Source organism: Onychomys torridus, unplaced genomic scaffold (assembly GCF_903995425.1).
Source record: "Onychomys torridus unplaced genomic scaffold, mOncTor1.1, whole genome shotgun sequence".
Classification (NCBI taxonomy): domain Eukaryota; kingdom Metazoa; phylum Chordata; class Mammalia; order Rodentia; family Cricetidae; genus Onychomys; species Onychomys torridus.
Genome location: NW_023411183.1, coordinates 302,840 through 328,447, shown reverse-complemented (window position 1 = coordinate 328,447; position 25,608 = coordinate 302,840). Strand labels below are relative to the sequence as shown.

At 36.3% G+C, this 25,608-nt stretch overlaps 1 pseudogene; it reads right to left on the bottom strand.

Moving 5' to 3' along the window:
* Nucleotides 1–292: 292 nt before the first annotated feature.
* LOC118574990 overlaps nucleotides 293–25,608 on the bottom strand; it is a 38,762-nt pseudogene continuing 13,446 nt past the window's right edge.

Genomic DNA, 25,608 nt, shown 5'->3' with positions numbered 1-25,608 from the left:
TGCTATGACTGGCCATCTTTAATTCCAGAAGAGAGGCAGATGTAGTAAATCTCTGAGTTCAAAATAACATGATATTCACAGAAAGTTTCAGAAAAGCCCAGATGTATACTGAGGTCCTGCTAATATGAAAATAAAATCTGGATTTTAAGCATGAATCACTCTATTGGCTCCATTATAAAGAATCTATAATACAATTGGTTAAAAACATAATAGCCCAATGAATGAAACCTATACTATAATGGTAAACACACATTTGCAATAGATATCAACTGGACTTCATCTTTGAAATTTATCACTTATCATAAGAACTATGTTTAATTTTGTACTTTGTTTTAGGAGGGTTATTCCTTCTAGAATGTGGCCTATTCCTGATATGATGAACTGAGTTCTTATCTGGCCTTACTAAGATAATATAACACTTAGGGGCAAAAATGAAACCAAGGAGGGCTGCACTAGAAGCCAAGATAGAGAAGACTTCCATAGCCACCATGACCTTCCCCTTGGTGCTGTGGTAGACAGGGAGGAATGTGACCCAGACACAGAAGAACACCAGCATGCTAAATGATAGGAACTTGGCTTCATTGAATGTGTCTGGCAGATTCCGGACAAGAAAGCCACAGTGTAACTTCCAAGTGCCAAGGAACAGAGGTATCCCAAGTATACCATGGAAGGCAAAATCTGAGCCCCTTGTTACATACAAGTATGATATGTCCATGTTCAGCATGAGCATCTTTGTCAAGGAAGGGAGGAGAGGTTCCTAGCCAGATTCCACAGAGGACAAGGTGGACCAGAGCACATATGGGGATTATAAGGTTTGGAAGCCTTTGATATTATAACCACCTCACGCACTTTCCTTGGAAAAGTGACCTTGAAGCAATAAGCACAGTGATAGCTTTAGCCAACACAGTGGCAAGAGCCACAGGAAAGCACCTCCAAATGTGATCTGCTGCAGGATACAGGTTGTGGTGTTGGGATAGCCAATGAAGAACAAAGAGGCAGAGGAAAACAGACAGTGAGTGTGATGACAACATGTAACTGAGGGTCCTATTATTAGCCTTGACAATTGGAGTGTCTCTGTGCTTCACAATAGTGCAAGAACCACAGTTGTGAGTACGAGAAGCATAGAGCATGATTGTGAGAGACATCCCCAAGGGGTCCTTATGGTTGAGAAAACTCACAGATTTCTGTAGGCAATGCTTTCTTCTCTGTGTTTGCATAATGACTTTCTGGACATTTCATGCACTTTTCCATATCTGGTAAAAAATGAAGGTGATATTTTGTCTGAAATTGATGTTATCCTCTCTAATTCTAACCCATTTCTCTGTACTTTCACAGATTGTTATCTACATCACTTTCCTTCTCAAGGACAAAGAAGTATGGGCTCTGTAGTGAATACTTTTCATATTTATAATGTATATCTTCCTTAGCTGGATATTTCAGTTTTATTTATTTGCACACAATAACTGTATGGCTACACTCACACCCTTTTTCCTCGTGTTCCATTACTTACTGTCCTCCATCGTTTACTTCCCAAACTTATTGTGCTTTCTTATCTTTCTTTTTATATTTTAATACACATTGAGTCTATTCTGTGATGGTTGTATTACAGGTTATAGGGGAATGTATGGAATTGTGTAGCATTTCAGAATTCACAATCCTAAAGAAAAGAGATGTCCTCTTTTGTAAGTAGTTATCAATTACCAGTAGCTTCTCATACAACCCATAATCTTTATAGTGATATAAATTAATAAACCTTTTCTCTCGTATATACTTTCAGTGCCTCTGTCTTACTGGTATATCTCTTTGCAAGTCTTTAGATATGGACTTATAGTGCATAAACATGCTTTCTTTGGATTCCACATCATAGGTTATATCCACATAATGAATTTGAATAGTGCAAAAGATAAAAAATGGCCTGTGAAATAATTTTGATAATAGTTTGCTTTTTAGCATAGGTTCTCAAATTTCTTATCATTATAAAATACTTTGACTCTTTCCTGTGGATGCTTTAGTAAGTAGACATTGCTATATTGTTACAGGATTGAATAGTGCACTAGTGAACTGTTGTAATTCCAGTTGGGGAAATATCAGAACTGTTTTAGAGTATGAAATAAAACAGTCCTTTACTAGTCTTCTCTTGTAAATTTGCCAAAGTCACCTTGTATTTGAAGTATATTAACAATATTTATGCATGCCCAGCTTTCTACTATCATTTTTCCTGTGTTTTGTAAAAAGAAACTCATCACCAGACTTTTAATTTTATTTTGTTAATAAATTTATTAACATATTATTGAATAATCATTCAGTAGAATCAAATTTATTTCCATATATTTGTAAATATTGCTCCCTTACATCTATTGTGACACATTGATATCTGTTGTTGGATCTACTTTCAAGGTATTGCCTCAGACTCTTTTATGTGGAGGTATTTATTTTCCTTTGATTTTCTACCTTTCAATGGATGACTAACATGTATAACTCCATTCTTGCTAAAGGCACACAGTACATGTAATAAACATACATATATATATACATATAGTACTATATATTTTAATATACTATAACATTTTTGATACATTGAATCAGTAATCTATCCTAAAATATCTGACATAATTGAGTTACATAATTTTAGGAACTATGCTTATTAATTAGAATCTTGAAGGACTTTCCATGGGTAAGTGAAGCATTCCTATATATATGAATGTGTACAATTTGTGCTTAGATATTCACTAAATAAGTATTTTTTAATACCAGCTTGAGTGTACAGTCTATTATATCTCAAGTTCAGACACCATGGGAGAAGATCCAAAAAGACTCTAAATTCAGAGGTCATGAAATACTGCAAGGGAATAGAAAGTTACAGACACAGCAGGGCAGTTGAATACATAAATATTAGGTATGTTATCATACATATCATGCCTGAAAAAGCATAGGCAAGATGACCTATCATCAAGCATATATGGTTGCCATAAAATACTACACTTAACTAAAAAGCTATTTGACCTCACAGGTACTATAAGAGGAAAACTCATTAATGCTTAAGAAGGTGGCCATGGCTAATCAAGCAGTACTCCACTGGAGGCTACAATATACAGTATTTGGGTACCATAAATTGTATTTAGTGAGTTTTTCCTTAATTATTTAAAATTAAGAGAGAACAAATTAGATAGGTAGATAAGTTACAGATTTGGGAGGGTATGAATGTCACTCAAATACATAGTATTAAATTGTCAAAGTAGGGTTAGGAGATTTAGATCAGTTGTAGAGTGCTTGCCTAGCAAGTGCAAGGCACTTGGTTCTGTCCTAAGCTCTGAAAAAAAAAAGAAAAAATAACAAAAATTCTCAAAGAAAAAGAATTGTTTAAAAATTTCAAAATTAGAATAACCCCAGTAACAAATTTAGTACTAGGTATGAAAATACTAGCTTTTAAAGAATTTTATTCCCAATGAAACATGCTGTGAATACATTCATGACCTGTTCTTCTAAATGCAGATTCTATATTCCATTGCATCTCTTAGGTCTTGGAACAGCTCTCCATAACAGAGTGTAGAAACTGCCTTCAGTATATTGTTTCATAAACTACTTCTCTAAATTGAAGCAAAAAATTGACATAATCACTAAGGAAATTTGAAAGTTTTGTTATTATTTACAGCCAAAAAGTATATATTGGGGTTATTAAACCCAAATTTCTAACCTTCTGCAATGTATGAAAAAGATTGCTGGGAACAATCATTAGAATAACCTATGAGCTATAATCATTATTGAAATACAGTTATAAAATATCTAATTTTGATACTTTTTTGAATTATGTTTTACATTATGTGTGCGGGAAAAGCATATTGTTCAGCACAGAGGAATGAAGTTTCCTGCAGCAAACAATATCTGCAGTTGGTCGTAGATATAAATCAATTGCACATTTTAATGTTCATTCTTTACTATTTCAAGAAATGGTGATGCACGTTTCATATACTAAATAAGAGAAGGAATAAATTTGTCTGACTTCTCTCTGGATATTTTTCAGTTTGTAAGATAATGCAGTATCCTTTAGAAATGAGGAACCATTCCTGTAGATTTATTCTTACCTGTCTCATTGGAAATCTCATTGTCTGCACAAGGAGTGCAATCATAGCAGCAAACAGCCTTGCCCTCTAGGGACATTTTCCTGAATCCAGGCCCACAGTTCTCACTGCACACAGAATGAGGAATCTGAGAAAAATTGCAGCAAAGTTAACAAAATCTCATGGTTCCTTGAAAACCGCAATAATAAGGTTTTTTATATCACACAATTAATTTCAAAGTTTTATTCCTATAAATTTCAAAAGGATCTCAAGCATCTGTGATCTACATAAGATTGGTCTAAGGATTTTCCCACTCTTAGACTAGAGTATAGTGGGGTAGGAAAAATTATGATGCTGGTAGATCATAAAAGCCACGACCTAGAAGGTCAAATGGACTTTCCAGATAGTTCCTGTCTCTATACTTACTTTCTAAGTAAGTGTTGTGAAAGTTTTATTTTCATAATGATTGTGAATGTTGATTGTCAACTTTATAGGACTTATAATCATGATGGAAACATATTGTTGGGTATTTTTGTGAGTATTCTTAAAGAGAAGTTTAAAGGGTTCACTCTAAGTGTGACCGTCATCATTCCAAAGGTGGTTGTGTGAGAATGAATGAGAATGTGAAAAAGGTGATCTGTGGTATTTACATTATTATACTGACTGAGGATATGATGTCACTGTGAATTTCATGTTCCTAGAGCAATACATTTGCAAAGATAAGGGCTGCATTCTCATAGTGTCCGCCAAAAGAAACACTTTTTAATGTAATATTGGGTATGTATGTATTTGCAGCAACAGAACAGGAGAGAAACATACAGGAGAGAAACATACGCACATGCTCACTATAATATTGTCCCATTTAAGAGGTGGATGAAAGAAAAATGATAACTATTTACGGTCTGTAATTTTTAAGCATGGAATCAAAATGAATGAACTTTTCAAATTTCAGATACAGTGAAGGTATTCTAATAGAGACATTGTGTATTGCTTTGAAAAAAAAGTGGCAATCACAAGCACAGATAGGTGACTACATATTTCCTCAAGGTCGGTGCTATCTTGAGAGTTATTGATATTTTAAGAATTGAAGAATTATTGGAAGAATTATTTCAATGGTTGGAGTTCTGATGATTTGTGAACCTGATCCAATCCCACTATTACTCTCTACTTCCAATGTGTGGACTGAGACTTTTTGATTGAGGTTTCTGCCCATCTCTCCATGGGTGCCATTCATTGGTGTGCCTCCTGACCATAAAGGACTCCCATAACTTTAGAAATGTAAGTCAGATAAACTCATTTTATTCAAAAGTCACTTTAGGTGATAGTGTTTGATCATAGAAAGAAAAAAGAACTTATTCAGTTTGTGTTGTGAATGAAAAGAATTTTATCTTCAGAGTGTCCTGGGATTTATTATGAAGCTTGCATGTACCACTTCTGAGATGAACTTAATTTGTGTCCACTTGATAAAAACTATCCCATACATCACTGAGAAATAATAGACATTTAAAGCTAAGAACTCCCACTTTTAAGAATCAGGGAATGGTAAATCATTATCTTCTACTAGTTCAGTTTTATATTTCTCTACTTGGAATTTATTTTAATGGGATTTAGTTTCAAAACCAGGAGTTGCTATAATGGGGGATGTGTTTGTGTTATTATGATAAGTTGAATGCATTGAGATAATATATAACTCACCTCTGAATATCCTTTTGGCCATTGTACCATCTGCTCAGTCAAAGACAACTGTTGACCTTGGGGAAAACTGGGTGAAAATGTTCCAACTTCCACTTTTCGCACAAGGCCCTTTGGAAAATTCCAAAAGTTGAGAATATCATACTTAGTATCATGTAGCTTCTGTTCCAATTCTAGAGCCATGTTGGCTCCCGCATGGATATTCCTCAAGAAAGGATGCAGCTGAAAGTGATGCAAGAACATATTTTAAAGTGGATGTGAGAGGTTGACCAGAAATACATTATTGAGTGACTATCACTGGTCATGATCTCTGGTGTAGGCTACCAAACTAGGTTTTACATATTTCAACATTTTGCATATAATATATGTATAAATACACATATCCACAAAGACAAATTTGTATATATGCATATGGAGGTAGTATGCATATGTTCAATTTTATATGTAAAATGTTGAAATATGTAATACCTTGTTTGGTGCCTGTGAAAAGTCTTAAAATGTCACATTGTTGATGCTCTAATTCATTGGAAGGGATATTACCTGCCAGGGGGAGAACTCCATTCTTTCCCCCTTTCCAAATGGTTGCATTTGTACTTGCTGAAGACTCATCTCATGGAGACTCTGCGCCACAGTATAAACAGCCTTGTATGTATTGTAGCTGTCTTCATTCATTGCTGTGTCAAAAATGTATCTAGGCAGAAATTCCAAGGAAGCATTGGGTTGGCAGTTCTCCAACAGATGACAATCCAGTTCTGAAAATGAGCACTTGAAGAACATCATCCACAATTTAGGAAGGTAATTGTCTTCTGGGTATTTATAAGGATTAACTGTTTGGATAAAATTTTTAAATTCAATGACCTGTTCATGGTGTTGTGAAAAAATGAGACTTCCATGGAGTGAATCCAGCAAAAAATAGTCAGCGATATTAGTAAGGTCCCATTCAGAGGTCATGAGCCAAACTTTCTTTGTCAAAATCTGTTGCCCTAGATTTCGCATTAAACCTTGTAGTGAATCATTGTCACCATAAATGATGATGATATTGGCTGATGATTCCTGGACCATGCCAAGAACTTTCCAGTATTTGTATGAAAATGTATTCCAGGTACTTTGGATCATTTCAACAAAAGCTATGCATACTCGATTTTTCTCCATCTTTTCTCTGATATCTGATAGAAACTGAGTCCCTCTGTGATCATCTGGTATAAGTAAACCAACCCAGTTCCAGCCAAAATGAACAATCAGAGAGACCATTGCAAGAGACAGAGATGTGTCTTTGGGGGCCATCTGGTAGAGAGAAGTAAAACTGACTTCGGTCACTGAAGATAGGATCAAAAGGACCAACAGTGAGCTGAAGAGAAAACAGTTTGGAACAAGAGAAAGAACAATGGCATTATGCACAACCCTTGTTCTGCAGAAACATGGAAATGGTCAGCACAATGATGGAATCACCTTTAATTAAAGTCAAATTTATCTGACAGTATTTTTCAGAAAATTACTAGCCTGTCCTCCATCTTTATTAATTCTCCTTGTTTACTCCATCCTCCCCTTTCTTTCCTTTCCAAGTGACTGAAATAGAAGTCTATCTCCAATTGTCTGGACACTTGTCATCAATATCTGACTAATCCAAATGTCTGACTTTTTCTTTAGTATAGCCCAAAATGTCAGCAAAGTAGACCTGGCTCCTTCTCCCATACAACTCCTCACCTGCGGAAATTTGTAGAGCTGAAGCAGAGTCTCAATATGAGCAGATTTTGCCCATGATGGTCCTGTTAGTACAGCAGCTGACTTTCTCTTTTTCATACAGTTATAATTACAGTAGGGACTACTGAGGCCTGTGAGCCAAATAAGGGGATTCATAAGAATGTTTTTCTCACTATATGGGACATTATAAAAATCAAATCCCAGAGATATGTTGGGTAAAAGATGAGGGTTCCTGTTAATTTTCTCAATGGCAAACACCAGGGACAGAACCAACTGGTATATTTTAAAATTATACCTGCAGATATTGAATAAAAATACACCTGAGTAAATTTCAGACCATACAGAGCTACAGATTTAGTGCAATGGTTTTCTAGTGCAAATATTAGTGTTTATATGAAATCCACATTAAAAATTTTCCCCCAAATGCCTGGAAATCAACTTACTATATTACCTTGTTAAGATGATATAAGATCATGTAGGTGTGACCCTTATAATATGCAGTCCCATGACTGCTCACTGTACTTTTTATTGTATTTGGTACACAAAAAACATTTACCTTTAAATGTAAAAAGTCACTTGCAAAATACCATATCTCCTCTTGCATTGTTTTTGTTGAGTGATTCATCTTTATAAATATTTGTGAAACTTTGAATACATTATATTTGTGTGTGATTATATTATTTTTGTATCTCTTATGTGTGTGGCACTGTGTGTGAAATGTTTGAAATTTAAATGTTATAAGGGCAAGTCAGAGGATAACCTCCACAAGCAGATGTTGCTTTTCTTTTCCCTTTAATAGTGGTTCTACTCATCCATTTGTATATGCCTGTATTTATTTATTGCATACTTCCTGGGCTTCTCGTGTATAAGTCTCTTCTCTTGCTCATCATCCCTAGATTGCACATGTTCACTCAAGATATTTTTGTGGACATGAACTCAGGTAATCTCACTTGTACCTCAGGCATTTTTACCTTTTGATATATTCCTTAATTGTTAATGCCAGAAATTTAGAAATATAGGTTTCATTAGACTACCATAAAATATTGCTTAATAAACCTCATTGCCAAGCAATGGAAACCAGTTTTTGAATTGTTGTTTTTAGGTGAGTCCAAGAGACTTCCTCCCAAAATATAAGCAGTTGCCCATGTCCTTTGTGCCTTTTACAATAAGAAGGAAATATCTTATTGAAGATATCACACACTTTAAAAGTGAAAAGGTCAATCTGTATTAACCAGGAAGCTCCCTACAGAGGACTGGTTCCCAAAGTTTTAGACACAGTCATACAACCTCAAAATGAAGAAAAGCTACCTGTAGTCCTATCCATATGTAAGGAGAATGAATAACTACAATAGTCAGCAGAGTGAGATATTCTTATAGGTGTAATTATGATACTTATAACCTTGGATAACTGAGAGTTACCAAATTGGATTTAAGGCATGATGGGATAGGAAGGTAACTGTACTTGTACATATAGACAACTACCTGTAGCAGAAGGAATAGACTCTAGAGGAGAACCTACTCCTGTCAGTTTTCATAACTAGTATAATCTCTAACTGCATTCTAAACTTAATCTTGTACCCACAAATAAGTATAGCTCTCCCCCTGTGTAAATTTGCTTCTTTATATGGTAGACACAGATCATTAAAGGATGCTATAATTTGTAATCATATACTGTTTAGTCAACTGCAGAGTATCTAACACCAATTAATATATATTTACAATACAATGCTTATACTGAAAGACAGGAAAATTCATAGATGATAGGTCAAAAAACTGTTGTTATGAGACAGAGATGAGTTTGAATGTTGCCAACCTTAACCTTGTATGAAGCTACAGTCACTCTGAATTCAAGCCACAAATAGATGCAACAAAGAAAAATAATTACAGACTAATGTCCCTCATGAACATTGACACAAAAATGCTCAATAAAATATTGGCAAACAGACTCTAAGAACACATCCAAAAATTATTCACCATGATCATTTAGGCTTCATCCAAGAGCTGCAAGGATGGTTCAACATACAGAAATATATCAAAGAAATACATCATACAAACGGACTGATAGAAAGAACCATGTAATCATTTCATTAGAAGCTGAAAAGGCTTCTGACAGAATCCATTACCCCTTCATGATAAAGGTCTTGTAGAGATCAGGAATACAAGTAACATATTAACCATCATAAAAACAATATACTGTAAGCCAAATCCAACATCAAATCAAATGGAGAGAAACTCAAACCAATTCCACTAAAATCAGGAACAAGAAAAGGCTGTCTGCTATCCCCATATTTATTCAATATACTACTAGAAGTTCTAGATAGAGCAATAAGGCTACAAAAGAAGATCAAGTATATAAAAATTAGAAAGGAAGAAGTTGAAATTTTACTACTTGCATATGATATCTTTGTATACATAAGTGACCCCAAATATTGTACCAGGGAACTCCTACCAATCATAAACACCTTCTGTACTATGGCAGTACACAAAATTAACTAAAAAACAATCAGTAGCCCTCCTATATACAAATGATAATTTGGCTGAGAAAGAAATCAGAGAAACATCACCTTTCATAATAGCCACAAATAATATCAAATACCCTGGGGTATCTCTACTTAAGCAAGTGAAATACCTGCAGGACAAGAACTTTAAACCTCTGAAGAAAGAAATTGAAGAAGATATCAGGAAATGGAAATATCTCCTATGCTCATAGATAGGTAGGATTTACATAGTTGGAGCTTCCGTTCTCTGAACTGATAGCTCGGGAACCTGCATGGGATCAAACTTGGCCCACTGAATGTGGGTGACATTTGTGTGGCTTGATCAGTTTCTGGGGTACCTATGGTGGGATACCTTGCTCAGCTTTGATATAATGGGGAGGGGCTAGGATTCCTTCAACTTGGTATGCCAGATTTTGTTGACTACCATTGGAGGCCTTACCCACTCTGAAGAGTGGATGGGGGTAGAGTGGGAGGGAGGTGAGGAGTCAGGAGAATGGGATGGAGGGAGAACTGGAGTTCGTATGTAAAATGAAATCATTTTAATAAATAAATATATTAAAAATAATAATAAAGGAAAGAAATTAGCAAAAATGTTTAGAAATAAAAATACAACATTCTAACTATACAGAAATATATTTTAGTAACTCATGATGTAAATATTGTCACAAATGGATGATATCTGTAGATGACAGATGAACATATTGGAAGTCTTAGAAATCTTGGAATGTGGTATAGGAATTACTGCCCCTGAACCACATACTTTCCTTTGGACATCAGAGATGTCATTAATTTTTTATTCAATTACATTGGATACAATAGTGACATTGGACAACTTAATATTTCGTAATCTCATCAGACTAAATCAATCTAAAATGGTCTGAATTGTTACTGAATATGAATGTGGTGTTAGATAGGCATATGCATTTCTGGAAGTGACACATTGAGATAAATATTAAAAGAATCACCACAGTGATAACTCTGACTGCCATCAGTGCTCACTTCTATGAGACCCCAAAACATTCTTACAGCAGGTAGGTTGGTGTGCATCTGATTAGCTGCCTGTATGTGTGTTTCTGGTTGTGTTGTAATATATCAGGGCAGAATACATATTCTTTGTGAAACACCCGAAGAAAAATGGAACTAGCAAGTAAGATCTCAGTGCTAATGGAAAGACCATACTGAGGATGAACCTCACACAGTGGCTAAAACAGAACAAACAACAAAAAAAGTGTTTTTAAAATAAATGAATGCAATCCACATAGACATTCATAAAAGAATATGGAGAACATTCCAGAATCACTCTGTCTTTATGAAGAGTAAAGGCTACAAAGTTTCAACTCATGGAGAGAGGTCCATCAGTAATGAGGCCACAGGCAACAATGGAGGGAAGAGCTCAGAATCATGACTGTTAAGGGTAGAGCCATTTTCACTGCTAATACACAGAAGGAGGACACATGGAGGGAAACATGCAGGTGACTTTCTATGTATGAGTTATGCTTCAGAAAATTGATAGTTATGTCTCTTTATTGCTGGTTTTTCAGTTCTGAAAAATAAAATATACATATATTTATATGTATGTAGTGTTGCCCTTAACTATTTGTCCTAAAAAGACAGTGAAACTGGTCATTACTCTTATTAAAAAGCAATGTTGATAAATCTTTTTCAGTCCAAGTTACAAAAAATTGTGGCATTTTATAATTAATGTCTTTTTTGTTTGTTTTTTGAGACAGGGTTTCTCTGTGTAGCTTTGCACCTGTCCTGGATCTCGCTCTGTAGTCCAGGCTGGCCTCGAACTCACAAAGATCCGCCTGCCTCTGCCTCCCGAGTCCTGGGATTACAGGCTTGAGCCACCACTGCCCGACTCTATAATTAATGTCCTATCCTGAATGTTTCATGAACAAAACTGCCGAAACATGATATGAATGAGGAGGAGAGTATTAGACACACCAAAGTGGCTGGGAGAAAGACCATAAGGTATTAATCCTAAACAAAGAATTATAGGCAACCAAGGAATGTTAAGTGTCAGAGAAATCTTCTATAGGGAAAAGCAACCCATTCAAATGTCAAATATCAAATGGTTTCCCCAAATATATACAATAGTGTAGTTTTATATATTCTGACCTGCTTGTATTTAGGAACACACATAAATGTGTGTGTGTGTGTGTGTGTGTGTGTGTGTGTGTGTGTGTGTGTGTGTGTGTGTGTGTGCAAACATCTGTCTATGTAACAACGTTATAAATAGCCCATGAATTTGAAAGGGAAGAAGTAGAGTTACGTGGGAAGGTTTGGAGGTAAGGAAGGAAAAGAGAAATGCTCCAACAATATTATATTTTCAAAAATAAATTAAGTAATAAAAAATTGTAAAACAAGCATCCCACTGCAAAATATTTTAGAATAAGCTGCAAGAAAATACTTCCAGAAACTTCACATAAAAAGGTGTATTTTTATAGTAGAGGAGAAAAACTCTTAACATCCGAATTGTGAAATATAAAATTCATATGATACATGAATTTATATCACATCATAAACATAAGAAATATCTGTTGATTTGGGAAAATCTAGTTTGACATATCAAGTTAATCACATTTTTTAATTTACTGGGAGGGACATGTTCCTCATCTCATACATTTCTAGAGATAATACCAATTTTATCTTGGAAGTGTACCAGTTATCATATATAACAGTATTTGCCATATGGTTGAAAATATATTTCACCTAGGGCAAAATCTTTGCACTGAGTATGGCATAAGTTTGATCTCAACACACACATGGTAGGAGGTGAAGTTAACCTTTCACAGATGATCTCTCACCAGCATATGAGAACTGAGGCATGAGTATGCATTGAAAAAAAAGTGGTAAAAATGCTTTGAAACATCTGTATCATGTGAATTCCAATAGGCTAATTCATATTGCCCCTAAAAGATCACTTACATTAATCTGGAAGCTGGCATGAAATTTTAATGTTGATATAGTATATTTTCTGAGCAGTTATTATAGTCTTAAAGTAAAATCCATTTAGTAATTTAGAACACTCTAAAACCAATTTAGTGCAGGAAGATTCCTGCCTACAGCTTATAAGTGTTGTAATGTTGATCACTAAGATGAGTATTCTAGGCATGCAAAAATTCAGAAACAATTGAATAGAGACAAAGAGACAGAGCATCAGAGAGAGGATAAATTCCCTCTCTTAACATATATATGCACTCTCATACTGTAATAAAGGATGTAATAAGAAGCCCTAGAAAATGATGTTAGTGCTGACATATATATATATATATATATATATATATATATGTATATGTATATGTTTATGTATATATATATATGTATATATATACTTCTTATACCCTAACCTGTATGTCAAAATTTAGGAAAGTTGTTATACAACACTAGATTTTGAGGGAGGAAAGGAATGGAGGAAAGGTACACATATTAATCTTTTGTAGTACAAAAAGTATTTTCTTACCAAAAACTTAGTTTGATTTTATTTCTGACTTAATACAAAACAAGCCTCATGAGGCCACGTTGAAACCAATGTATCTTATGAACACACCCATGAAAATGAGATAAAAATGTTATTTAAGATGCATGGAACAACATGTAAAAAGGCAAAAGTGTCTGGCAGTAATAGATGAGCAAATAATTAATTTAATTACAGGAACCTAGAAGACAGACTGAGATGTCTAAACAGAAAGAACCATTCCCAACTTCTAAGTTTGACACTTTTACTCCTAAGTCAGTGGCATCTTGTGACTCTACCATCACATCCCTCTGTAGTAACAGCTTTTGGGTGCATCAACTTTTTTCACAAGAGTACATCTTGACATCTACTCTACCCTGAAGAGGCAGGTCAAACTTTGACAAAGCCATCTTTCCTCTGAAAATCTAACATGAAAAACATGTTACTTAAAGGCATGACCAAGAAAGATCACAGGACTACAATTGTGTAATCATATTTAGAAACAATTATCAATTAACAAACAAGAAAACTTATTTTTTCATCTTTGAGAAAAGAAAATAAAAGAAGAGTAACATGCAACTAAAAAAGAAATTTTGAATTTTTCTTCATAAAAATGGAAGTTTGGAGGATTGAATACATATATTACCTGGGTCATATGTAATATGAAACCTGAAATCAGACAAATGAGTATCATCACTTACTGTATGTGAACATCGCTGAAATAGTATGGCAGATTAGGATGTGGAATTTTTCTGCTTGTGTACATAGTATGAACTGGGAAAAATACTCCCATGACCACATCTCCTTCATGTTGAAAATCTTCTTTGATTCTGACATAACACTCAGAGAAACTGTAGGCAAATACATAACTGTGATTAGACAAGATCCTGATAACAGTAAACAAAAGAAAACATCCTATTAACACACATGTCTGCTCAGACATAAGTCTGAAGGATCCAGATCTCACAGTGTCCAGCAGGTTTTTACTTAGCTCTGGTGTTTGGGATCATATGTACTTCTAACTTTGTTGATGAGTGAGGTTGTCACAGTAATCACTCTGAGCACTTTCTTATTCCCCCTCTACTGCCATTGGGATTTCTGGAACTCTTTGTACCCTTGGGCTCTGCATCTGGGGCCCTATATTCAGGTGAAAAACAAGCTGAAAAATATGTTTATAGATTTTCTTCTGTACCCAAAAGCACCATGATTTCAGCAGAAAAAAAACATGCAGTAAGAGCTCAGGGATGAAATACTTTTTGGCTTATTTGGCCACAAGAATGAAACACGAAACTTTTCATATGAAAACACCTAAGGTTGTTGTAAACAGGCCATATCAGAGGATGACTTTCCAAGTGCAGTGTGAAAGAGAAGGGGCCAAACTCCCATGCTGAACAATACCAAGCAGAATAATTGACACATAACAATTTAACAAACCAAAGGAAATCAGTAGATTCTACCTTGTTTATGTCTGTATTTCAGAATTTTCTTCCTTCTATGTTACATCCAAATATGCAGATCAATGTAATGCCCACACCTAATACAATCCATTAATTTCTCACTTTGAGAGAATTAATGGTCCTGTTATATTATTCAGTTACAAATTGGCCAATTATTTGAGAAATGAAGTTTCCTGGTAAGATGCTGGACTTTGACTACTGCCCCACTGCTGTCCTATTTAATCCTCAGTAAACCCATGAGTAGATAATTTGTACTAATCCACACTAGTGGGTTTACCAGCTTCTTACCCTATTATAAGAATATGATGGTGATGGGAAATCCTTCTTTTCTGCATAAAGCATAATAATTTAAACCCTCTAAATGAACCCATCATCTAATAAACCAAATGAAGCTGTGATGAGGAGGGCTCTATTTCCTAGTTCACAGAATAAGGTAACTCAGTGAAAGTACATTATATTATGTTGCATTAATGAATGTTTGTTCCAACCCATATATGAGCTCCTTGAGGAAAGGATGGAAGAGTGGAGTGTACAAAATCCCACAGACACTAGTCTGTAGATTGATAACCTTTATTTCTTTCTGAGTCCTGTGAAGTAGAAAGCAGACTGAAACATCTGAAATAATTCAGTTGGTAGTGAAAGTAGGATATCCCTTGTGGTTGTGTTGTGTTCCCCACAATATTGTACACCCTTATAAATTTATCTGGGGTCAGAGAACAGACAGCCACTAGAACAAAGCCAAAAATGGTGGCTAGAAAATGGGTCAGAGCAAGCCATAGCAGAAGTTGGGTGGTGGTGGTGCTGCACACCTTTAATCCCAGCACTTGGGAAGCAGAGCTAGCCAGATCTCTCAGTTCAAGGCCACTTTAGAAACAGGTAGGCATGGTAACTGATGCCTTTAATCCAAGGGAGTAACAGCAGAAAGTAGAAAGATATGTAAGGCATGAAGACCAGAAACTAGAAGCTTTTGGCTGGTACAGCATTTTTGCGGGTTAAGCATTTGGGGTTTGGAGCAGCACAGATCAGCTGAGATTCATTAGGATGAGGACTCAGAAGCTTGCAGTCTGAGGAAAAAAGACCAGCTGAGGAACTGGCGAGGTGAGGAAGCTGTGGCTTGTTCTGTGTCTCTGATCTTCCAGCATTCAGCCCAATAACTGGTCTCAGGTTTGATTTCATTAATAAGACCTTTTAAGATTCCTGTTACAATCCCTCCATCATTTATACATAGAAAAATATCACTTGCCCATCAAGAATGTAGAAAGACAGATGACCTGAGATAAGCGAACAGAATATGTGGATGCTGTGTTGTCTGGTAAGGGATGTGCTACTCAGGCACAAAACACTTTGGACTTTATCACTTAGATCCTATGATGTGCTGGGAATTGGTTTAGCTCACTGTATTTTACTTTATGTCTTGTTGTTACATCTTAGAAGCTCATTCTTTTGTAATGAGAGAAAAAAATCACGTGAACTTCTTTTTCTTTTAACATAATGTAATTTTACATATCAGCCATGGATTTCCCTGTTCTCCCTCCAGCCGCCCAACCCTCCCTAACCCACTCCTCATTCCATTTCCTCCAGGACAAGGAATACCCTAGGAATTAACCTTAACCTGGTAGTTTTGTTCAATGCAGCCCCCTCCTCCCAGGCTGAGCAAAGTGTACCTGCATAGGCCCCAGGTTCCAAACAGCCACCTCATGCTCTAAGGACAGGTACTGGTCCCACTTTCTGGGTGTCTCCCAAACAGTCCAGTTATCCAGAGGGCCTGATCCAGTTGGGGCTCCTCAGCTATTGGTTCATAGTTCATGTGTTTCCATTAGTTTGGCTATTTGTCCCTGTGCCTTTTCCAATCATGGTCTCAACAATTCTCAATCATACAATCGCTCCTTTTTCTCACTGATTGGATTCCTGGAGCTCCACATGGGACCTGGCTGAGGATCTCTGCATCCACTTCCTTAAGTCAATGGATGAGAGTTCTAGCATGACAACTAGGGTGTTTGGCCATCTGATAACCAGAGTAGGTCATTTAGGGCTTTCTCTTGACCAGTAGTCTATTGTGGAGGTATCTGTTTGGATATCTGGGGACATCTCTAGCACTTTGCTTCTTCCTATTCTGGTAGTGTCTTCATTTACCATTGTCTCTTTTTCATTGTTCTCCCTCTCTGTTCCTGATCCAGCTGGTATCTCCCACTCCCCTAAACTCTCTTTCGCTAGATTCTTGCCCTTCCTTACCCCCTCATGTCCAGTTTAGTCATGTAGCTCTTATTAATTTTTCTGTCATTGGGGGAATCCCTGTTTTTTCTTAGGGTCCTGTTTTCTAGGTAGCCTCCATGGAGTTGTGAGTAGCAGTCAAGTCAACCTTTGTTTTACATCTAGTATCCTCCTATGAGTGAGGACATACCATGTCTGTCTTTCTGAATCTGGATTACCTCACTCAGGATCATTTTTTCCTAGATCCAGCCATTTTCTTACAAACCTCATGATGTCATTTTTCTCTCCTGAGTAATACTGCATCGTGTATATGTACCACATTTCCTTTATCCCTTCTTCAGTTGAAGGGCATCTAGGTTGTTTCCACATTCTGGCTATTACAAGAAATGCTGATAGGAACTTAGCTGAGCAAATGCCCTTGTGGTATGATTGACCATTCCTTGGGTATATGCCCAAGAGTTGTACAGCTGGGTCTTGGGTGAGATGGATTCCCAATTTTCTAAGAGAGTGCCATATTGATTTCCCAAGTGGCTGTACAAGCTTGCATTCCCACTAACAGAGGAGGAGAGTTCCCTTGCTCCACATCCTCTCCAGAATAAGCTGTCTTCCGTGTTTTTGATATTAGCCATTCTGACAGGTGTAAGGTGGTATCTCAGTGTCATTTGATTTGCATTTCCCTGATGATTAGGGATGTTGAGCAATTCCTTAAATGTCTTTCAGCATTTAAGTTTCTTCTGTTGAGAACTCCCTGTTTAGCTCTGTAGCCCATTTTTTAATTAGACTGTTGGCCATTTTGATGTCTAATTTCTTGAGTTTTTTTTATGTATTCTGGATATCAGCCCTATGTCAGATGTGGGGTTGGTGAAGACCTTTTCCCATTATGTAGGCTGTCACTTTGTCTTGTTGACCATGTCCTTTGCTCAAAAAGCTTCTCAGTTTCAAGGGGTCCCATTGATTGATTGTTTCTCTCATTGTCTGTGCTACTGGTGTTATATTTAGGAAGTGATCTACTATGCTAACACATTCAAGATTACTTCTTTCTTCCTCTTCTATCAGGTTCAGAGTAACAATTTATGTTGAGGTCTTTGATCCACTTGGACTTAAGTTTTGTGCACAGTAACAGATATGGATCTATTTGCAGCCTTCTACATGTTGACATCCAGTCATGCCAGCACCATTTGTTGAAGATGCTTTCTTTTTTCCATTGTACCATTTTGGCTTCTTCGTCAAAGATTAAATGTTCATAGGTGTGGGGGTTAGTGTCAGAGTCTTCAATTCGATTCAATTCATCCAAATGTTGGTTTTTATGCCAGTACCAAGCTGTTTTTATTACTGTAGATCTACAGTAGAGCTTGAGGCCAGGGATCATAATGCCTCTGGAGGTTATTGTGTTTTTTAATCTATACTTTGACACATGGCTTGGGGCTTACCAGTGTCTTTACATGTTGCTTCTCATGGCGGCAGCTGGCGGTGTCTGTCTGCCTCAGCCTTCCACCTCCCAGAATTCTCTTCTCTCTTGTCCTGCCTATATATCCTGCCTGGCCACTGGCCAAACAGCATTTTATTTATACAGAGCAAAATCCACAGCACTGGAGGGTTTTTTTTTTTTTGTTTGTTTGTTTGTTTTGGGTTTTTTTTTTTTTGGTACGTATTTCCTTTGGCTATCCTGGGTTTTTTGTTTTCCTATATGAAGTTGAGTATTATTCTTTCCAGGTCTGTGAAGAATTGTGTTGGGCTTTTGATGCAGATTGCATTGAATCTGTAGATTGCTTTTGTTAATTGCCATTTTTACTATGTTAATCCTGCCTATCCATGAGCATGGCAGATCTTTTCTCTTTCTGACTTCTTCAAATTTCTTTTTTCATGGACTTATAGTTCTTGTCACATAGGTCCTTTACTTGATTAGTTATAGTTACCCCAATGTACTTTATATAATTTTTGGCTACTATAAAGGGTGATGTTACCCTGATTCCTTAACCAAACAAAGATGCAACTAAGAAAGAGAACTTCTGACTGATCTCCCTCATGAACACTGATACGAAAACACTCAGTAAAGTACTGGCAAACAGTCTCCAAGAACACATCAAACACATCAAAACAATTATCCAATCCACCATGATCAAGTAGGCTTCATCCCAGGGATGCAAGGGTGGTTCAATATTGGAAAACCCATCAATGTAATACACCATATAAACAAACTGAAAGGAAAAAAACCACATAATAATCTCACTAGATGCTGAAAATGCATTTGACAAAATCCAACACCCCTTCATGATAAAGGTCTTGGAGCGATCAGGTATACAGGGAATATACCTAATCACAATAAAGGCAATCTACAGCATGCCAAAAGGCAACATCAAATTAAATGGAGAGACACTCAAAGTGATTCCACTAAAATCAGGAACAAAACAAGGCTGTCCCTTCTCCCCATACTTATCCAATATAGTACATGAAGTTCTAGTCAGAGCAATAAGACAATATAAGAAGATTAAGGAGATACCAATGGGAAAGGAAGAAGTCAAGCTATCACTTTTTGCAAATGACATGAGAGCATACATGAATGACCCCAAAAATTTGACCAAGGAACTTATATAGCTTATAAACACCTTCATCAATATAGTATGATACAAGATCAACTCAAAAAGTTCAGTACCCATCCTATAAACAATTGACAAACAGTCTGAGAAGGAAATCAAGTGAATGTTAATTTGAGGGAAGATTGGGTGGAACTGGAATCAGTGGAGGGGTGGAAAGCTATGATCAGAATATATTGTATGAGAAAAGACTATGTTTTCAATAAAACTTGAAAAATTAGAAAGAAGAAAGCAAAATTCTTTAATCTTAATGGACTAGATACTTAATCTTTTTATGGCTTTGTCTATTGGGACATAATGCACATGCCAAAACTAATGTCTAGTACCATTATTAATACCTTATGAACCATTATGTTATTCCACACAGGTTATTTCTTTGTATGTATGTTTATTTCTTGGTGCTTTAAAAACCCAATCAGTTTTTCTCCCTCCCCTCTCCCAGACCCACTTATCCTCCCACTTCCTTAAAATACCCTTCCAGTACTCCTCCTGTTTCCATTCAGATACATGTGGGCCTCCCATGGATATCAGCCAGCCATGGTATATAAAGTTGCAGTAAGACTGAGCAATTCCTCTTCTATTAAGAATAAAGTAGGCAAACCAGTAGGAGTAATGCATTTCAAAATCAGGCAACAGAGTTAGAGACAGATCCTCATCCCATTGTTAGTATTCCCATGAGAAGACTAAGCTACACAACTGTAGCATGTATGCAGATGTGTTAGATCAGTCCCCTTCAGGGAGTACTGGGTGAGACAACTGTAATCTGGGGGCCATCTCTGTGATGATCTAGAAACCTAGAGTAATGGAAATTCTCAGGAATCAATGAGAGTGTCCCTATTAATACTCTTAGCAGTGGAGGAATCACTATGATTTTCTCTTCATTTAAGTTCATTTAGGCATGGGCTTGATGTAAACTTCATTTGGTTACCTGCAGTATATCTCTTATTTCTCTAATTTCTCTACTACTTCCATCATAAAGGGGTGTTGAATTCTGTCAAAGGCGTTTTCTGCATTCAGTGAGATGATACTGTGGTTTTTTTCTTTCAGTTTCTTTAGATGGTGGATTACATTTATTGATTTTCATCTGTTGTAGCATCCCTACACCTCTAAGATGAAACATAGTTGATCATGGTGAAAGATCATTTAAATGTGTGCTTGGCTCCTTTGATTTTAACATATTGAGAAAATTTGCACCTATGTTCATGAGGGAGATTGGGCAATAGTTCTCTTATTTGTTGGGTTCTTCCTTGGTTTGGACAATGTTCCTCTCTTTATAATTTGTGAAATAATTTGAGAAGTAGTTGTGTTATGTCTTCTGTGAAATAATGGTAAAATTCTGTACCAATTCCGCTTGCCACATAATAATTAAACAATTAAACGTAGAGAATAAAGAAAGAATATGAAAGTCAGCAAAGGAAAAAGGCCAAGTGACTTATAAAGGCAAACCCATCAGAATAACAACCGATTTCTCAATGGACACTTAGAAAGCCAAAAGGACCCAGCCTGATATAATGCAGACACTAAGAGACCATAGATGCCAGCCTAGATTAATATACCCAGCAAAACATTCAATCATCGTAGATGGAGTGAACAAGACGTTAAGACAAAACCAGATTTAAACAATACTTATCCTCAAATTGGCCCTACAGAAAGCACTAGAAGGAAAATTCCAACCTAAGGAAGTCAGATACACCCTTGAAAACACAGGTTATCAATAACACCACAGCAGTAAACCCCAGAGAAGAGAAGTATACACACATTACAACCAAAAAATAAAAATAATAACAGGGATGAACAATCACTGGCCATTAATACCCCCTAATATCAATGGATTTAATTCACATAAAAAAAGACACAGACTAACAGAATGTATATGAGAACAGGACCCATCGAAACAATACATTCAAGAAACACACATCAAATTCAAAGATAGACACTACTTAAGAATAAAAGGCTGATAAAAGACTTTCCACTCAAATGGTCTGAAGAACCAAACTGGTGTAGACATCCCAATATCCAGGAAAATAGATTTCAAACTAAAATCAATCAAAAGAGATGATGAAGGACATTACATACTCATCACAGGAAAGATCCACCAAGATGATGTCTCAACTCTTAACATTTATGCCACAAACACAAGGGCCCCCGTATATGGAAAAGAAACACACCTAAAGCATAAATCACATATAAAACCCCACACATTATTATTGGGAGACTTCAACAACCCATTTTCAACTCTGGACAGATCTACCAAATTTAAACTTAACAGAGAAATAATGGACGTAACTGATATTATGGCTCAAATGGACTGAATCAATACCTACAGAACATTCCACCCAAACATAAATGAATATACCTTCTTCTCAGGACCCCATGGAACCTTCTCTAAAATTGATCACATACTTGTCCACAAAGCAAATCTCAAAAGATTAAAAAAAATGGAATAACTTCCTGTGTTCTATCAGACCACCATGGATTAATATTAGACACCACCACCACCAACAACAAAAAACTACAGAGATCAATGAAAAGGAATACATCACATACCCAAACCTATGGGACACTCTGAAAGCAGTGCTAAGAGGGAAATTTGTAGCACTAAATGCCCACATGAAGAAGTTGGAGAAATCTCACACTAGTGACTTAACAGCACACCTGAAAGCTCTAGGACAAGAACAAGGAAAGTCTTCCAGGAGGAACAGACTCCAGGAAATTATCAAATTGAGAGCTGAAATCAGTAAAATTGAAAGAGAACAATTAAAAAAGTTAATGAAACAAAGAGTTGGTTCTTTGAGAAAATCAACAATATAGACAAGCCCTTATCCAAACTAACCAAAAGGCAGAGTTAGCATCCAAATTAACAAAATCAGAAATGAAAAGGGGACATAACAACAGACAATGAGGAAATCCAGAGAATCATCAGATCAAACTTCAAAAACATCTACTTCACAAAACTGGAATTTCTAAAACAAATGGATCATTTTCTGGATAGGTACCACAAACCTAAGTTAAATCAAGAACAGATAAATCATTTAAATAATCCAATAACACCTAAGTAAATAGAATCAGTCATTAAAAATCTCCCAACCAAAAAAAGCCCAGGACCAGATGGTTTCATTGCAGAATTCTACCAGATCTTCAAAGAAGACTTAATACAATACTCTTTAAATTATTCCACACAATATAACCAGAAGGGATATTACCAAATTCCTTCTATGAGGCTATAATTACCCTGATTCCTAAACCAAACCAAGATGCAACAAAGAAAGAGAACTACAGACCGATCTCCCTCATGAACATTGATGCAAAATACTCAATAAAATACTGGCAAAAAGTCTCCAAGAACATATCAAAACAATTATCCACCACGATCAAGTAGGCTTCATCTCAGGAATGCAAGGATGGTTCAACATATGAACGTCCATCAATGTAATGCACCATATAAACAAACTCAAAGAAAAAAAAACCACATGATCATCTCACTAGATACAGAAAAGGCATTTGACAAAATCCAACACCCCTTCATGATAAAGGTCTTGGAGAGATCAGGAATACAGGGAACATACCTAAACATAATAAAGGTGATCTACAGCAAGGCAGCAGCCAACATCCAATTAAATGGAGAGAACTCAAAGCAATACCACTAAAATCAGGAACAAGGCAAGGCTGCCCCCTCTCCCCATACTTACTCAATATAGTACTTGAAGTTCTAGCCAGAGCAATAAGACAACATAAGGAGATTAAGTGGATACAAATTGGAAAGGAAGAAGTCAAGCTTTCCCTGTTTGCAGATGACATGAGAATATACATGAGTGACTCCAAAAATTCAATCAGGGAACTGATACAGCTTATAAACACCTTTAGAAACATAGCAGAATACAAGATCAACTCAAAAAAATCAGTAACCCTCCTATATACACTAGACAAACAGGCTGAGAAAGAAATCAGACATACATCACCCTTTACAATAGCCACAAATGATATAAAATACATTTGGGTTACTCCAGCTAAGCATGTAAAGGACCTATATGACAAGAACTTTAAGTCTCTGAAAAAAGAAATTGATGATGTTAGAAAATGGAAAGATCTCCCATGCTCATGGTTAGGCAGGATTAACATAGTAAAAAAGGTGATCTTACCAAAAGCAATCTATAGATTCAATGCAATCCCCATCAAATTACCAACACAATTGTTCACAGACTTGGAAAGAATAATACTCAACTTCTTCTGTAAATACAAAAAAATCCAGGATAGCCATAAGAATCCTGTACAATAATATTACCTCTGGAGGCCTCATGATCCCTGACCTCAAGCTTTACTATATAGCTACCATAATAAAAACAGCTTGGTACTGGCATAAATACCAACATGTGGACCAATGGAATCGAACTGAAGACCCTGATATTAACCTGCACACCTATGAACATATAATTTTTGACAGAGAAGCCAAAAATGTACAATGCAAAAAGAAAGCATCTTCAATAAATGGTGCTGGCATAACTGGATGTCAGTGTGTAGAAGGCTGCAAATAGATCCATGTCTGTCACTGTGCACAAAACTTAAGTCCAAGTGGATCAAAGACCTCAACATAAATCCAGTTACTCTGAACCTGATAGAAGAGAAAGTAGGGAGTATTCTTGAATGCATTTGCACCAGATCCCTTTCTAAATATAACACCTGTAGCACAGACACTGAGAGAAACAATCAATCATTAAACCTTGCAGTGAATCACTGTCATCATAAATGATGATGATATTGACCGATGATTCCTGAACCATGCCAAGACTTTTCCAATATTTGTATAGAAATGAATTCCAGGTACTTTGAATCATTTCAACAAAAAGCTATGCATACTTGATTATTCTCCATATTTTCTCTTAGATCTGTTAGAAACTGAGTCCCTCTGTTGTCATCTGGTACAATAAGGCCAATCCAGGTCCAACCAAAATGAAGCATCAAAGAGACTATGGCAAGAGCCAGAGATGTGTCTGTCTTTGGGGGCCATCTGGTAGACAGAATGAAACTGATCTTTGTCTCTCAAGGGAGCATCAAAAGGACCAAGTGTGAGCTGCAGAGAAAACAAATGAAAACAAGAGGAAGAACAATGTCATAAATCACCATCTCTCTTCTGCAGGAACTAATGGCAATGGTCAGCATGAGGATGGGTTCATCCTGATTTTTAAGGCAAAGTTCTCTGACAGGATTTTTCAGGAGTTTACTGGTCTCTCCTCCATTTTTATTAATTCCCCTTTTTCTGCATTCTCCTCTTTCTTTCTTTTCTCAATTGACTGAAATTAGATCTGTTTTCAATTGTCTGGGCACTTAACTTCAATAGCTAAGGAATCCAATTGTCCCTCTTACCTTTACATGCCTCTGAAATGTCAGCAAAGGAGACCAGGCTCCTTTTCCCATACAACTCCTCACCTGTGGAAATTTGTAGAGCTGAAGCAGTGTCACAATACGAGTAGGTTTTGCCCAAGATGGTCCTGTTATTGCAGCAGCCGACTTTCTCTCTTTTACACAGTTATAATTAGAGATGGGAATACTCAGGCCTGTGAGCCAAATAATGGCACTGACAAGAATGTTTTTCTCACTGAAGTTGATATTATAAAAATCAAATCCCAGAGTTATACTTGGTAAAAGATGAGGGTTCCTGTTGATCTCCTCAATGGCAAATACCAAGGCCAAAACCAACTGGTATATTTTTAAATTATACCTGTATAAATTGAAGAAGAGTACACCTCATGATATTATAGACCACATATAGCTGCAGATTAATGCTATAATTTTATAGTTCAAATATTAGTGTTTATATAAAACACTCATTTGAAATCTCCCAATAAATGACTGGAATTCAACAAATTGTGTTAATTTGATAAGATGATATAAGATCATATAAGTATTACCCTTATAATTAGCTGTCCTATGGCTGCTTAC